Here is a 17,278-nt window from a genome sequence, read left to right on the forward strand (position 1 = left end):
AGTAGACTAGGACCCCTGTTTTCTTAGATTTAAAGATTGTTTTGATGGTGAGATATATAACACGCTGACACTAGCGTAGAGGAAAGGCAGAACTCTTTTTTTTAATTAAAGTTTATTGGGGTGACAATTGTGAGTAAAGTTACATAGGTTTCAGTTATACAGTTCTGTAATATGTCCTCTATATATTACATTGTGTGTTCACCACCCAGAGTCAGTTCTCCTTCCATCACCATATATTGGATCCCCTTTACCTTCATCTACCACCCCTCTCCCCTTACCCAATGGTAACCACTAAACTATTGTCTGTGTCTATGAATTTTTGGTTCTTCATTTGTTTTGTTCTTTAGTTGTTTTCAGTTTTCTATCCCATATATCAGTGAAATCATATGGTTTCACTGATTATTATTTCCAGATCCAAATGAGAGAAGGCTGCCAGACAGAGGCCACAGGGAGTTTTACCCATGGACAGGGTAACAGCAAGCTGGAGCTGTAGGGAAGAGCTTACGGATGGCAAGTGGGGTGGGGTGAGGTTAGCTAGGTTTTGAGGCCTCCCTGTTGATTGGCAAAATTTGAATGACTTTGTGGGCTCAAGGGCACAGGAGCAGCCCTTATTGCCTGGTTCCTGGCTTCTAGGGCAGTTAGGGCTGTTACGTGGTGGCCCCTGAGTGTGAGAGCCCCAAAAGAGAAGTGGTTGGGATTCGTTGATCAGCTACTCAAGACGGGGAACTTAGTGGCCCCCACACAGGACCTCAACTGGGCCTGGGTCAAGACAGCATTAAAAATAACAAACAAACCTGTATTACACCCCTAAAAATGTCAGGTACTAGAATCCATAGATCCAGGCCATAAATTAGCTATGCTTAAAATGACTAGTTTTATTTTGAAAAAAATTCTGGTGCTGAGTGAGAGCATGCGTAAGAAGAAGAGCCCTAGGTCAGCGGTGCTCCCTACTCCAGACCTGTATGCCTTTTGATTTGATTGAACTTTCTGGCTTTCTTTTTGGTGTTATGTTGTTGCCTGACACAATTCATCACCAAGAGCTACCCTTTCATTGCTCGCTGCTTTTGTCAGTGGTGGATTTCAACCATACTTAGAATGTTTTCATTAGGCTAACCCCTACCAGTGCAATCCCATGGACTGCATCCCTCTTAGAAATGGTTGTCATCCTTCTTGCCTGACTAGGGGTTAGAGCTGTATGGCTTCTAGTCTTGCAGGGCACTAACAGAACTCATACCTCCCTCACTGTTAGCGAAACAGCTACTTTTTCTTGGACTGCTAGCTATATGGCAAGCAGTGTGCAAAATGATTTATAGGTATTATTATCTACATTTTACCAAGGAGGAAACTCCAAGTACATCGTGGACCTGAATTTGTAATTTTAAATACAAATCATAATCATCATTTCTAATGAAGTTCCATTCTTTTATTTACACTTGACTGCTTCCACTGTTTTCTTCTTTTTAATTAAAATGTATTAGGTTGACAATGGTTAGTAAAATTACATAGGTTTCCAGTGTGCAATTCACTTCCGATGTTTTTATGCTCATGTCAACAAACTAAATGGTGAGAATGGGGGAATTGTCGAATAAATACTATTTGACAGAATGATTAGTTTAATTAGAAAAATGGACAAACATCTGGAACTGTGATGTCCAATGCAGTAGCAGTGTGTACCTAGTGAGTACTTGAAACATGACTAGAATAGCGTGAAATGTGCTGTAAGTGTAAAATACTCACTCGATTTCAAAGACTTAGTATGACAACATAATGCACAGTATCGCATTTGTAATTTTTATATTTATTACATTTTTTAAATTAAACTTTCTTGGGGTGACAGTTATTGGTAAAGATACATACATTTCAGATGTACAATTCTGTATTACATCATCTATAAATCCCATTGTGTGTTCACCACCCAGAGTCAGTTCTCCTGCCATCACCATATATTTGATCCCCCTTACCCTCATCTCCCACCACCCACCCCTTATTCTCCGGTAAACATTAAACTATTGTCTGTGTCTATGAGTTTTTGTTTCTCATTTGTTTGTCTTGTTCTTTTGTTGTGTTTGGTTTATATACCACATATCAGTGAAATCATATGGTTCTCTGCTTTTTCTGTCTGATCTATTTCACTTAGCATCATACTCTCAAGATCCATCCATGTTGTCACAAATGTTCCTATATCATCTTTTCTTACTGCCGAATAGTATTCCATTGTGTATATATATCACAACTTCTTCATCCATTCATCTATGGAAGGACATTTTGCTTGTTTCCATGTCTTGGCCACTGTAAATAAAGCTGCAATGAACATTGGAGCACACATGTCTTTAAGGATAAATGTTTTCAGATTTTTTGGGTAGATACCCAGGAGAGGGATTGCTGGATCATACAGTAATTCAATTCGTAATTTTTTGAGGCATCTCCACACTGCCTTCAATAGCAGCTGCACCAGTCTGCATTCCCACCAGCAGTGTATGAGGGTTACTTTTTCTCCACAGCCTCTCCAACACTTGTTACTATTTGTCTTGTTGATGGTAGTCATTCTGACTGGGGTGAGGTGATATCTCATTGTGGTTTTTATTTGCATTTCTCTGATGATTAGTGATGTTGACCATTTTTTCATATGTCTCTTTGCCATTTGTATGTCCTCTTTGGAGAAATGTCTCTGCAGGTCCTCTGCCCGTTTTTCAATTGGGTTGTTTGTTTTTTTGTTGTTGAGTTGCATGAGTTCCTTTTATATTTTGGATATTAGCCCCTTATCGGAGGCACTGTTTGCAAAAGTCTTCTCCCCTTCAGTTGGTAGACTCTTTATTTCGTCAATGGTTTCCTTTGCTGTGCAGAAGCTTTTAAGTTTGATATAGTGCCATTCATTTATTTTAGCTTTTACTTCCCTTGCCTTTGGAGTCAAATTCATAAAATGCTCTTTGAACCCAAGGTCCATAAATTTAGTACCTATGTTTTCTTCTATGCCGTTTATTGTTTCAGGTCTTATGCTAAGTCTTTGATCCATATTGAATTAATTTTAGTACATGGTGACATATAGCAGTCCATTTTCATTCTTTTGCACGTGGCTTTCCAATTCTCCTAGCACCATTTATTGAAGAGGCTGTCTTTTCTCCATTGGATGTTTTTTGCTTCTTTGTCAAAAATTGTCTGTCCGTATTTATGTGGTTTTATTTCTGAGTTCTCAATTCTATTCCATTGGTCTATGTGTCTGTTTTTCTGCCAATACCATGCTGTTTTGATTATTGCAGCCCTGTAGTACAAGCTAAAGTCAGGGAGTGTGATACCTCCAGCATTGTTCTTTTTTCTTAAGATTGCTTTGGCTATTCGGGGTCTTTTGTGGTTCCAGTCAAATCTGATGATTTTTTGTTCTATTTCTTTTTAAAAAATGCCATTGGGATTTTGATGGTGATTGCATTAAATCTATATATTGCTTTGGGTAATATGGCCATTTTAATTATGTTGATTCTTTCAATCCATGAGCATGGAATGTCTTTCCATTATTTTGTGTCTTCTTCAAGTTCTTTTAAAAATGTCTTATAGTTTTCAGCATATAGATCTCTCACATCCTGGGTTAAGTTTATTCCTAGGTATTTTACTCTTTTTGCTGCAATTGCAAAAGGAATTGTGTGTTTTTTTTAAATTTCTCTTTCTGAGATTTCATTGTTAATATATAGGAATGCAATGGACTTTTGTACATTGATTTTGCAACCCGCCACTTTACTGTATTCATTGATTGTTTCTAATAGCTTTTTGGTGGAGTCTTTAGGGTTTTCTATATATAGCATCATGTCATCTGCAAAGAGTGACAATTTAACTTCTTCATTCCCAATTTGGATGCCCTTTATTTCTTTCTCTTGCCTGATTGCTTGGCAAGGACTTCCAACACTCTGTTGAAAAGCAGAGGTGTTAGGGGACAGCCCTGTCATGTTCCTGAACGTAGAGCAAAGGGCTTCAGTTTTTCACCATTAATTATGAGATTAGCTGAGGGTTTGTCAAATATGGCCCTTATTATCTTAAGGTATTTCCCTTCTATACCTATTTTATTAAGTGTTTTAATCATAAATGGATGTTGTGTCGTCAAATGCTTTTTCTGCATCAATTTATATAATCATATGATTTTTGTCCTTTATTTTGTTTATGTGATGTATCACATTGATGGACTTGCATATGTTGAACCATCCTTGTGCCCCTGGGATGAACCCCACTTGGTCGTGATGAATAATCTTGTTAATTCATTGTTGTATTCGATTGGCTAGAATTTTGTTTAGGATTTTTGCATCTGTATTCATCAGAGATATTGGTCTGTAGTTCTCTTTTTTTGAGTTGTCCTTACCAGGTTTTGGTATCATGGTAATGTTGGCCTCATAAAATAAGTTAGGGAATACTGTCTCTTCTTCAATTTTTTGGAAGAGTTTGAGCAGGATTGGTATTAGATCCTCTTTGAAGGTTTGGTAGAATTCACTAGTGAAGCCATCTGGTCCCGGGCTTTTGCTTTTGGGAAGGTTTTGGATGACTGATTCAATTTCGTTACTGGTGATCGGTCTGTTTAGATTTTCCAGTTCTTCATGGTTCAGCTAGGAAAGCTATATGTTTCTAAGAATTGTCCATTTCTTCTAAGTTATTGAATTTGGTGGCATATAATCCTTCATAGTTTTCTTGGATGATCCTTTGTACTTCTGTGGCATCCGTGATAACTTACCCGTTTTCATTTCTGATTTTGTTTATTAATGTCTTCTCTATTTTTATCTTAGTGAGCCTAACCAAGGGTTTCTCAATGTTGTTAATCTTTTCAAGAACCAGCTCTTTGTCACATTATTTTTTTCTATTGTCTTTTTGTTCTCTATTTCATTTATTTCTGCTCTGATTTTTGTTATTTCCTTTCTTCTGTTGACCTTGGGTTCCATTTGTTCTTCTTTTTCTAGTTCTTTAAGGTGTAATGTGAGGTTATTTATTTGGGATTTTTCTTGTTTCTTGAGATAGGCCTGTATTGATATAAATTTCCCTCTTAAAACAGTTTTCGCTGCATCCCAATGAATTTGGTAGGATGTATTTTCATTGTCATTTGTTTCTATATAGTTTTTTATCTCTCCTCTAATTTCTTCTTTGACCCAGTCATTCTTTAAAAGTATGTTGTTTAATCTATATGTATTTGTGTTTTTTCCTGCTTTCTTTTTGCAGTTGATATCCAGTTTCAAAGCCTTGTGATCAGAGAATATGCTAGGTATGATTTCAATCTTCTTAAATTTGCTGAGGTTAGTTTTATGTCCCAATATATGGTCTATCCTTGAGAATGTTCCATGTACACTAGAAAAAAATGTATAGTCTGATGTTTTAGGATGAAGTGCTCTATAAATGTCAATTATGTCCATTTCACCTAATGTGTCATTTAGGGATGCTATTTCATTATTTATTTTCTGTTTGGATGATCTATCCATAGCTGTCAATGACATATTTAGGTCCGCTAGTATAATTGCATTTTGGTTAATTTCTCCCTTTAGTTCTGTTAGTAGTTGCTTGGTATATTTCAGTGCTCCCCCATTGGGGGCATAAATATTGATGACTGTTATGTCTTCTTGTTGTATAGTCCCCTTTACCATTATGAAATGTCCATCTTTGTCTCTTGTTATCTTTTTCACCCTGAAGTCGTTTCATCTGATATCATTATGGCTACACCTGATTTTCTCTGGGTACCATTTGCTTGGAGTGTCAATTTCCACCCTTTCACTTTTTGTGTAGACTTGTCCTTATAGCCGAGATGTGTCTCTTGGAGACAGCGTATAGTTGGGTTTAGTTTTTTGACCAAATCTGCTACTCTGTGCCTTTTTATTGGTGAGTTCAGTCCATTTACATTTAGGGTGATTATCGATATGTGAGGATTTCGTATCATTCTATCTTTAGTTTTCTGTTAAGACTGTGTCTCCATTGTTTCTTTGCCTTTTTTTGTTGTTGTCTATTATTTCTGTGTGGTGGTATTCTATGATGTTTCCCTTTGTTTCTTCTTTTATTACAGTATATATTTCTGTTCTGGATTTTTGTTTTTGTTTTTGAGTGGTTACCCTTAAGTTTATGTAAAAGAAAGTTTGATATTTAGACTATTCCATTTTCTTCAGCATGCCTACTTTCTCCATTCCCATATTCCGGTTCAGGCTTTTACTCTCCCCCTTTTTATGTTTTGTTTGCCACAAATTTTCCCTGTTGATGGTGGTCGAATAGCCTCCTTCAGTATTTCTTGTAGTGCAGGTCATGTATTAGAAAATTCCCTCAGCTTCTGTATGTCTGGAAATGTCTTTATTCCTCCTTCATATCTAAAGGATATCTTTGTTAGGTATATTATTCTTGGCTCATAATTTCTCTCTTTCAATAGTTGGAATATTTGGTTCCACTTTCTCCTGGCTTGTAGAGTTTCTGCTGGGAAATCTGTTGATAATCTAATGGGCTTTCCTTCGTAGGTTACCGTCTTCTTTGCCCTGGCTGCCCTGAGGATGCTTGTTTGTCATTGATTTTTGACAGCTTCAATACAATGTGCCTTGGAGAAGACCAGTTGGGGTTGAGGTAATTAGGTGTTCTATTTACTTCTTGGATTCGAGGATCCAGTTCTTTCCACAAGTTTGGGAAGTTCTTACCAACAATTTGTTTGAATATATTCTCTGTTCCCTTCTCTTTCTTCTCCTTCTGGTATGCCCATTATTCTTATATTGCTCTTTCTGATGGAGCCAGAAAGTTCTTGTAGAGTTCTTTCATTTCTTTAAAATCTCAAGTCTCTTTCTTCTTCCATCCATGTCATTTCAAGGTTTCTATCTTCGATGTCACTGATTCTTTCCTCCATCTGGTCAACTGTACTGCCTAAGCAGGCTATTTCATTCCTCATTTCTTTTTTTTTTTTTTTTTTTAATTTTTATTTATTTATTTATTTTTTTCATTAGTTTCAGGTGCACAAGACAAAGCAAAACTTAGACGTTTATCATTTATATCCCTCACACTGTGTGAACCCCCCTCCCCTCATCCACTATCCCTCTGTACGTTCCCAAAACCGCTCACCTTCCCCTTATCCCCACCCCCCCGCCCCTCTAGCAACCCTCTGTTTTTCCTCCATGTTTCCAAAACTGTTTCTGATTAGTTCATTCACTTATTCTTTTTTTTAGATTCCGCATATAAGTGAGATCATATGAAATTCTATTTGGTTCTTTTTTAAAGTTTAAATCTCATTCATAAAATGCTCGTGTTGTTCTTTGATTGTGTTTCTGGGTTCATTGAACTGCCTTTCTGTGTTTTCTTGCATCTCGTTGAGTTTTTTCAGAACTGCAATCTTGAATTCTCTGTCATTTAAAGTCACATATTTCTATATCTTTAAGTTCCTTTTCTGGAGACTTTTCACTTTCTTTCTGAGCTCTCTTGTTCCCTTGGTTATTCATGGCAATTAATGATTTATTATTTCTCTTCCTGTACATCTACAAGAGTGAGTTCTGCAACAGGTTTATAGGAAAATATCTTTCTTTTGTTTTCCAGTACATGTTTATAGAATGTTTTATTTTCTCTCTGACTGCAACCTTTTTTTCTCTCTCACACTGTAGTGTTATGTTTTCTCTGCACTATTCCAGCTTCTCACACAATGGGGAGATTCTCTGGAAGGCGGGCTTCTCCTCTGTTAACAGTTTGTCTGGGTCATAGGGCACCGTGCCCCTGTGTGGATGTGGAGAGCTTTTGAAGTTCCAAAGCTCTTCCTGCACCAGATTGAGAGCCCGTATGTTTCAGCAGTTCTGTTTATTCCTCCAGGGATCTGCCCAGATATGTGCGGCCAGGGGCGGGGTGAGTTATGAGAGGTGGCCCAGAGCAATGGCGGCGACCACCACCACAGTCAGTCCTGCTTCCAGGGCTCCCTTCCCTTTGCAGGAACTAGTTGGGCTGTGAATCTGTGTCTGCGGTCCACAGTTCTCAGAAGTGCAGATATTCTGTTCTTTTGATCTGACACGGCTACTGTTCCACTTCTAGCACCAGGCAGGTGGGGGCAGGGAGAGCTCTGGAAGGGTAGGTAGGGGGTGGCTAGTCTCAGTGCCTAAGGCTTCCATTCTCTGCTCGGCAGTGAGGGCTTAAACCACCGTTTTCAGCCTTCTTCCCTCAGTCTTTTCTCCCACGTCTCTGCTGTGAGTGTTGGGTTCAGCCGTGTTATATGCTGTCCCCTCAGCCCTATGGGCCATAAGCAGATCCCCAGCAATCTGAGTTCTTCCCTCTCCCACAGCTGCAGTAGTTCCAGGATGCAGTGAGCTCAGAGCAATGAGTTAGGACTGCGTCCTGCGCCCCGGCGTCTGTCTCTGCACTTCTTCCTTCCCTTCTCCCCTGCTTGCGTGATTCGCCCACCTTTAGGTGAATTTAGTAGTGAGACTCTTTGTCTTGCCTGTCTGCTGTGCAGGGACTCCTTTGTGGAGTTATAGTTTTTCAATTTGTTGTAAATTCCACGGGAGATTTCCAGAGGCTCACCTCACACAGCCATTTTGATGATGTCTCTATTGATTACATATTGAAGTGATAATACTTAGTTAAATAAAATATATTATTAAATTAATTTTACCTGTATCTTTTCACTTTTTAAAATGTGGCTATTAGAAAACTTTAAATGTGATATGTGACTCACCATATATTTCCTTTTTTTTCAAGACAGATAATGTATTTTATTTAAATTTTTCTTTATTAGTTTAAGGTGTACAAAGCAATGTCATCATTAGACATATATTTCCCTTTTCATGTTTATTGATTTTTAATTAGTAACTATAATATAAATGTAATTTTTAAGTTTCAATTACAGTTGACATTCAATACTATTTTAGATTAATTTCAGGTGTACAGCATAGTGATCAGATATTTATATAGCTTATGAAGTGATTCCCCCATAAGACTAGTACTCATGTGACACCATATATAGTTATTACAATACTTTTGACTATATTCCCTATGCCATCATATATTTCTATCTAACAGCACTAATCTAGAAAGTGAGTGAGATCTCAGTCTTGAGAAATGAAAAGGAAAGAAAGCTCCAGTAATGTTAATATTTATAATCTTAACCCAGTCTTTCAAATGACACTGATTACCACTGATACAAATAATTGATTAATACTCATTGATTCATTGATCACTAAGTAATAGTTTATACATGTGGAGAAATCTCAAGAAAATCTTATTTCTATGCAGTCTATTAGCCAGCGAATTCCAGTGTTTATAAGCAGTGTAAATTATGAATACATGCATTTCTTGTATTTCTGCTTTTGGTTTGATTTTGCATTTGTGCGCGCGTGTGTGTTTTTAAAACTTATCAACATCACTTTTTTTTTTTACAAACCTACTTCCTTATTTGTGGGTCACATTTCAAAAACCCATTTAACTATGATTCCCCTTTTATGAGGTTAAGTAGAATATACAAATTCATAGATACTGAAAGTGGGTGGAGTTTACAGAGGGCAGGGAGGTAAAATGGGGAGTTATTATTTAATGAGTGCAAAGTTTCATCTTAGGATGATGAAAAATCATGAAAATGGATAGTAGTGATGGTTACATAACATTGTGAATGTACTAAATGTCACCAAATTTTACACTTAAAAATGGTTAAAATAGAAGATTTTAGGTCATGATAGTTTACCACCAAAAAAGTCCATTTTAAAATAAACAGCTGTTCTTAACAGTTTAGAGTACATTTTTTAAAAAAATTATCACATCAAAGATTTTTAAAACATCATTTCCCTATTTCATATTGGCTTTCCAGTTTGACAGGCATTGATTTCTTTCCAGAAAACTAATGAAACTCAAGCCATTATGTTGGCATTTTATATTAACTGCTTTTAGTGTTGACATCAGCAAAATTGACTGAGAACTCAACATTGCACCTATTTCAGTACAGAAGCTCTGGTATGGAAGTTTTACTAGGACAAACAAAAGAAACCTCTATTGCCCAACATTCTTCATCCTGTCAGTCTCATCAAATCAGAGATTAAAAATGATCATGCCATTCCTGGTGAGGAAAGATGACTGCACATCTAAAAGTAAAACTTTTAAGCGTTAGATATAACATGATAGGACCTAGAATCTTCAAGAAAGATTCCAACTAGCATTATTGCAATCAAGTCTCTGAGCACCATGAACAAAGATGGCTGTAACCTCAATGCTAAACTGCATTTAGTACTTTGCTTCATGCAAACTCTTTAAAATATGAAGACAAACAGTACACAAAAATAAAGTTTATTTTATTCATGTCAAAATATGTGGCTTTTGCATCATAAGAGGATTTAGTGTTTTCATTTCTTAAAATGCTTGACCAAAGTTTGTAGTCATTATGTTAGCTTCTGTTGTTTCATCTGGAGGACCTGAAAAATTCAATGAATTGTAAATGCATAGTTCAATGTGAATATTGAAATTAAAGACATTTTATGAATTCTATGTAAGATGTAAAGAAGTCGCTTACTCTATTCCAGGGGTGTCCAAACTTTTTTCAGTGTTTTTTCACCAAGGGCCATATGCGGTAAAATACGCAAACAACCGGGCCACTCACTCGAGGTGAAGTACATATTGCCTCACCTAGTTTATTTAAGTAAACTAAATATATTTTTGGAATTTGCTGCAGGCCAATTAAAAATTGATTGTGGGCCGCAGTTTGGATACCCCTGGTCTATTCCATAACTAAAAGATCTTACAGAATATTTCTTAATCATTTGTTGGGTTTCACATTGGGTTCCATTCCAGTATGTCAGCCAGGACTTCCTGAAATATAAACAGCATCAATGATTTGTTGTAAATATCATAGCGTTTGTCTCAGATAATACAGTCCAATGTGTTTACCAGGGAAATAAAAAAGTACGAATTAATATCTGAGAGGTATTATTTTAAATACAGAAGTACTGTCTGTAGTCACTGCTGTGTTCTGGTGTCAAAAAAAGAAATTTCGGAACTTTTAATAAGCACTTATTTTTAATGTTCCATTAGATAATTGTGCTCTTTCCATAATGTTACTTTTTTTTAAATTAAAGTTTATTGGGGTGACAATTGTTAGTGATGTTACATAGATTTCAGGTGTACAATTCTGTGTTACATCCTCCATGTGTGTTCACCACCCAGAGTCAGTTCTCCTTCCATCACCATATATTTGCCCCCTTTACCCTCCTCTACCACCTCCCTCCCCACTTACCCTCTGGTAACCACTAAACTATTGTCTGTGTCTATGAGTTTTTGTTTCTCATTTGCTTGTCTTGTTCTTTTGTTGCTTTTGGTTTATACACCACATGTCAGTGAAATCATATGGTTCTCTACTTTTTGTGTCTGACTTATTTCGCTTAGCATTATAATCTCAAGATACATCCATGTTGTCACAAGTGGTCATATTTTGTCTTTTCTTACTGCCGAATAGTATTTCATTGTGTACATATAGCACAACTTCTTTATCCATTCATCTATCAAAGGTCATTTTGGTTGTTTCCATGTCTTGGCCACTGTAAATAAAGCTGCAATGAACATTGGAGCACATGTGTCTTTATGGATAAATGTTTTCAGATTTTTTTGGGGTAGATACCCAGGAGAGGGATTGCTGGGTCATATGGTAATTCTATTCGTAATTTTTTGAGGAACCTCCACACTGCCTTCCATAGCGGCTGAACCAATCTGCATTCCCACCAACAGTGTATGAGGGTTACTTTTTCTCCACAGCCTCTCCAACACTTGTTACTATTTGTCTTGTTGATGATAGCCATTCTAATCAGGATGAGGTGATAATGCTATCTTTTGAAGAATGTATCTGCTTTACTCACTAAACCTTGACACATACTCTAAATATGAATATACCTGCTGCTGTTTCTGTCCTCTGCCTTCTAAGTCTTGTATTTTCTAATATTTGTTTTAAAATTTTGATTTTCAATACATAAGCTATGATCACAAAGCATATGCTGAGCTTCTTTTAAAATTGAGGTTCGACTCTGGTGGTTCGACAATATAATATATACAGGGTGTTTTATGAAACTGTACCCTTGAAAACAGTATAATTTTACTAACCATTGTCACCTGAATAAATTTAATACAAATTTATAAAAAAATAAAATTGAGGTTTGGTCTGTCAAATTAAGGATGAAAGAAAGACACTGAAACATATGTCCTTTAAAAAAAAAGAAAAGTACAATTTAAACTTTTTCAGGGAAATTATGGCTTCTGGATGTCATGAACAAGTCATGTTTCTTCTATGCATCAGATTTTACGAGTCCCTGATTAAAAATATAAGTTGAAAACAGAATGTTTCTAATTAGATATTGTTGCTGTGGTACTGTTGAGCTAGTTAATGATATAACTCTTTCAGTATAATGAAGTTGATAGCAGTTGTCACCAGGAAACTTGAAGGAAGGGAGTGAAATCACAGAAATGTGAAAAATATCTATTAATATTAAAGGAATATGTTACGGGCCTACCAAAGAAGTAGTAAGCTATTTACCATTCAATGGTTGGTTGTGACATTGCTAAAATTAGATTAAAGCAAAAAGCTGAGTACACATATAATGTAATAGTTTTAATGATGGTTTACATTTGGTGTCTATAATCAGATCATTTTATGTTAATCCGATTTTTCTTTGAGGTAAATAAACTCAATAGTGTTGACCTGCTTTTTCATGAGTTTTTATTATTCAACAACTTCATTTGATAAACATTTTGTAAGAAATAGAATTAAATTCAGAACAACAATTGTATACTCATATAAGCTACTTACAATATATAATTGTATAAATGAATGTGCTCTGTGGTTATAAGATCTATGTTTATTATTTCAGACATGCTAAGAAATCGTAGATACTTTCTGCACTGGTGATATTCAAATGACATAGTAAAGTGGTTCTTTATCCCCCAAAGAGTTAGACAAGCACTGTTACTGATGGCAGATAGCAAGGCGATGAAACAAAGGTTAAGACAGTGAGTTTTAAGAAGAGGCAATAATTTGTGATACATGTAGGAAGTAGGACAAAATAATTAGATGATTAATTACATGTGAATGCTGATGGAGTGGGGGCTGAGCTTTTGTTTAGAAAATTTTGAACTTTGAGGGATTTCAAGATAAGCCTTCTTGAAGAGGAGTGTATTAGTTAAGTTTTTTTTTTTTTTTTTTCTGACTGCAAGTAACTAATAGCTTAAATAACAAAGACATATATTTTCTAACAAGAATTTCAGATGTAGGACAGGCCCAGGGTTGGTAATTCAAAAGCTAAAATGACATTATCCAAGACACTTTGTGTGTGTGTCTTTTCACTCTACCATTCTCAGCAAGTGATTTGACCTATTAGGCTGGCATCCCAAGATGGCATCATTAAAGATGCCAATGTCTACACACAGAAAAAGGATTGTCCCATATTGCATTCCCTAAGTAAGAGCAAGGAGAGCTTTCTCAGAAGTTCCCAGATCAGACCTCCATCCCATTGTCCAAAATTGCTCATGATAAACCAATTACTAGAAAAGGATACAAGACACCTGTCAATATGACTGGCTTAAACCATTGAAGATTGAACCCTGGGACTTAGAAGGGTCTCAACCCCCATCCCCAGACCCACCTAAGAAGCACATGAAAACTTGGAGTAGAGTGAACAACATCAGGATAGTAAGGAAGGAGGAGTTGGGGATGGATTTTGGATAGGTAACAAATTTTGTGCCCAGGAATTGTCAGTTAAGAATTCGTAATGTTGGGGGTTTGGGATGTCTATGGAATATTTGTTGGAGAGTTCCAGGAGTTGATTAGAAACATGGGCTTGGAAGATGTTAGGAATTTGGGATTAATCTGCATGCAGATGGTGTTTGAACGTATACTAATGATTGAGATTAACCAAGGACAGTGTATTGAGTAGAATGTGAAGTGTACAAAGGACAAAGCGCTGTAAGGATAACAAGGATGTTAAGAAAAGGTGATTTTCCACAGAGATAGAATAAGAACCAGAGAGACTATTTTTTATGATTGTGAAATACATTAAAACCCAAAACATAATTTTCTTGAATCACAAAAATTCATCTTGGACCCTACATTTGTAATTGATAGGAATCTTTTTAACATTTGCAAGGTTTTTTCTTTCTTTCTTTTCTTCCTTGCTCCCTCCCTCCCTTCCTCCCTCCCTTCTTTCCTTCTTTGTAATTGGAAAATGTCTGTAATGACCTATTTTTCTTATCATTCAAATCATTTCCAGCCATTGATTCTAATCAAATTTACCCCGAGGATTTGTTTTTCATTTGTGCTACTTTTTTTTTCTGGTTATACCATTTAGAGCATAACGACAGAGTATTTCAGCAGTGCTCCTCTAGTAGCGGTTCAGTCTTCCACTTCCCTGCTATTGGAGTCAGTCATCAATACAGGTGAAGCTCTGTGATGTAAACACACCAAGAGTAGCCTCCATTGTAGTCTAGGGTAGGTTTTCATGTATGTTCCTATATTTTGCTAATTTGTTCCTTAGTGGGTGTGTGTGGCAGAACAGACTCCTCTTTCCGTGGTGTAGAGCTGTTGCTGAAAAGCACGTGCTGAGCTAGGAATTCCCCTCTTGCTTCTAGGGAGAGCCATATGGCTAGTTCTCACCAATCAGTGCAAGGGAAAGGAGGACGGGTCACTTTTGAGTCAATGGGGTAAAGAAAAGAGTAATCCTTCCTCTTGTCTTTCTTCTCCCATCAATTAGTGGATGTGGAGTATGCCAAGGCCCCAGTAGAGGCAAGGAGATCAGATCTCTGAATTGCATCACGGGGGAAAGCTGATCATTGACCGGAAAGACTCTCATTTCATACTTTTGTGAGTGAGAAATGATCATCAGTGAAGTTCAACCACTGACATCAAGGAGTTGACTTGTATGACAGCTAGCCTTACCCTAAGTAGCACAGTTAGGCAAATTTTGCTAATGGGAAGTCATCTGAATAACAGCGATATTCACCACAGACCTCAAACTGAAACTGCTAAGCTATATACCTCCCACTTTCCCGTCCCTTCAAATGCCCCTCTCTATAATGTTTCTCCATCTGTTTTGCACACCCACCAGATCTCAGCACGTTCAAAGTCTACCTGTCTTTCAAGGGCCAGCTAAAAGCTCTGTCTCCTCCACTCAGCCTTCAGTGTTTTCTTCCTAGATAAGGACAATCCCTTCTTCCACAGAAGTCACATTGCTTCTTGTCACTTTATTTCCTATTTTGTTATTTGACTATTTGGATACACTGCCACTTTTTCACAGTGGCCTCTAAGTTACTTGAGGTTAGACTTTGCCTTGTTTATTTTTGTTTTATCAGTAATTCTTCATTATTTAGCATATAGTGGAAGATGATTAATAAGCACTTTATAAAATGTTGAATAAACAAAAGCTGAATTTGGTATGTATTTTAGGAATGTATTCTATTGTAAATAACTCAGCTAAATGTTCTTTTCATCTTGATCATAAACCTAGTATAAGTAATTTTTCCAGGGCCTTCATTTATTCATAAAATAATTTAAAACATAACTATTTTGTTTGAAAGTCTTTATTCGCTATTCTTGAATTAATATGTGACAATCCTAATAAGCTATAACAGCTGTTATTTTTTCACAATAGTTCTAGTAATATAATTTTTTTAAGTCAGCACTAAATATTTTCCTCATACAAGGTCAACTGAAGTTTTTTTTTTAATATATTCTCTGTTCCCTTCTCTCTTTCTTCTCCTTCTGGTATGCCTATTATTCTCATATTGCTTTTTCTGGAGGAGCCAGAAAGTTCTTTTTTTTTTTTTTTAAGATTTTATTGGGGAAGGGGAACAGGACTTTATTGGGGAACAGTGTGTACTTCCAGGACGTTTTTCCAAGTCAAGTTGTTGTCCTTTCAATCTTAGTTGTGGAGGGTGCCGTTCAGCTTCACGTTGTTGTCCTTTCAGTCTTAGTTGTGGAGGGCACAGCTCAGGTCCAGGTCCAGTTGCCGTTGCTAGTTGCAGGGGGCAGAGCCCACCATCCCTTGCGGGACTCGAGGAATTGAACCGGCAACCTTGTGGTTGAGAGCCCACTGGCCCATGTGGGAATCGAACCAGCAGCCTTCGGAGTTAGGAGCATGGAGCTCTAACCACCTGAGCCACCGGGCCGGCCCAAATGAAGTGTTTTTAAAAGCTTGCATAGTTCCAGCAATTCATTCATAAAACAATAGGAAAATATTTTAAAGTTGGAATCTTTGAAAAGTACTACAATGTGAAAAAAATACCAAGACAGTTTGGAAGACTAATGCTAACAGAAGATACACACAGGAAAAAGAAGAGACCTACAGAAAAAATAAATAAGTAAACAAGGGAAAGGGGGTAGAAGGTAGGGAGATGAGTGAAAAGGAAGGAAAAAAATCCCTAGTCTTCTTGAAAAGGAAATGTTTTCTAAGAATGAATCTGAGAGCGAAAAGCGATCATCATTCAGCTTTCCCTTTGCAGTATTACCTGTATAGCAAAACACTAGAAACAACTCAAATATCCCAAAAAAATGATAAGGAAAGGAGTTTATAAATTATGTAAGGCAGTGCCATATAGTGGAAAGAGGCAGGATTAGCCTGAGGTAACTTCATTACAGTCTTTTGTCAACTAGATTTAGGCAAATGTCTTAACCCTTACTTGTATACTATAGAACTCCATGCTTCCTTCCAGGGCCAAAACTTTTTAATGCAATAAATTATTTAAAAGTTCACACTCTTCTGATTTTAGCAAGTTTGCTGAGTAGCTTATCTTTTCATGGTATGGGGGAGGGTAGCAAGCTCTTCTGGATAGAGCAAAATCTCCAAAAGCCAATAAACCTCATTCATTCTTTCAAGAAATGCTTACTGAATGCCTGGGTGCTGATCCAAACCAGGATTGTTTTTTCCTAAAATGATTCCATCGGCAAGTTAACTTTTCAGAGTAAATTGTTTTGATCTACATAAAATTGTGATAAGAGTTAAATTTTATTTTGGCACCCCCTACAGCACATAGTAAGTAATAGACTCTCGATGAAAGCTTGTTTCCTCTCGCTGGTACATAAAAGAACAATGAAATAAAAAAACTGAAAGCAAAAGTAAGTTAGCTACACATCTATTCTGGTGTCAAGGGGTTGCTTGACACGAGAATTTGTCATAGTCAATATCAATTACTGTGATGCAAACAATGGTAAAATTATATTTAAAAAATTATATGAGAGAACAAAATAATTTAGTAGTCCCAGGTTAATTTTAACCATAATGATTACATAAATTAGGTGCTCTCTGTTAAGTGAGTATCACTTTAATGCAAGTAAGAAGAAAAGAGAGTTCTGTTGTTG

The 17,278-nt window shown here is 36.6% G+C and overlaps 1 protein-coding gene across 1 annotated transcript in view; it reads left to right on the top strand.

Annotated features, from left to right (window-relative positions):
• Positions 1 to 17,278, top strand: part of IL1RAPL1 (interleukin 1 receptor accessory protein like 1) — a 1,306,826-nt gene that overhangs the window by 781,401 nt on the left and 508,147 nt on the right. The window lies entirely within an intron of this gene.

The sequence above is a fragment of the Rhinolophus sinicus genome, chromosome 18, assembly GCF_057876585.1.
Source record: "Rhinolophus sinicus isolate RSI-liver-muscle chromosome 18, RSI-T2T, whole genome shotgun sequence".
NCBI lineage: Eukaryota > Metazoa > Chordata > Mammalia > Chiroptera > Rhinolophidae > Rhinolophus > Rhinolophus sinicus.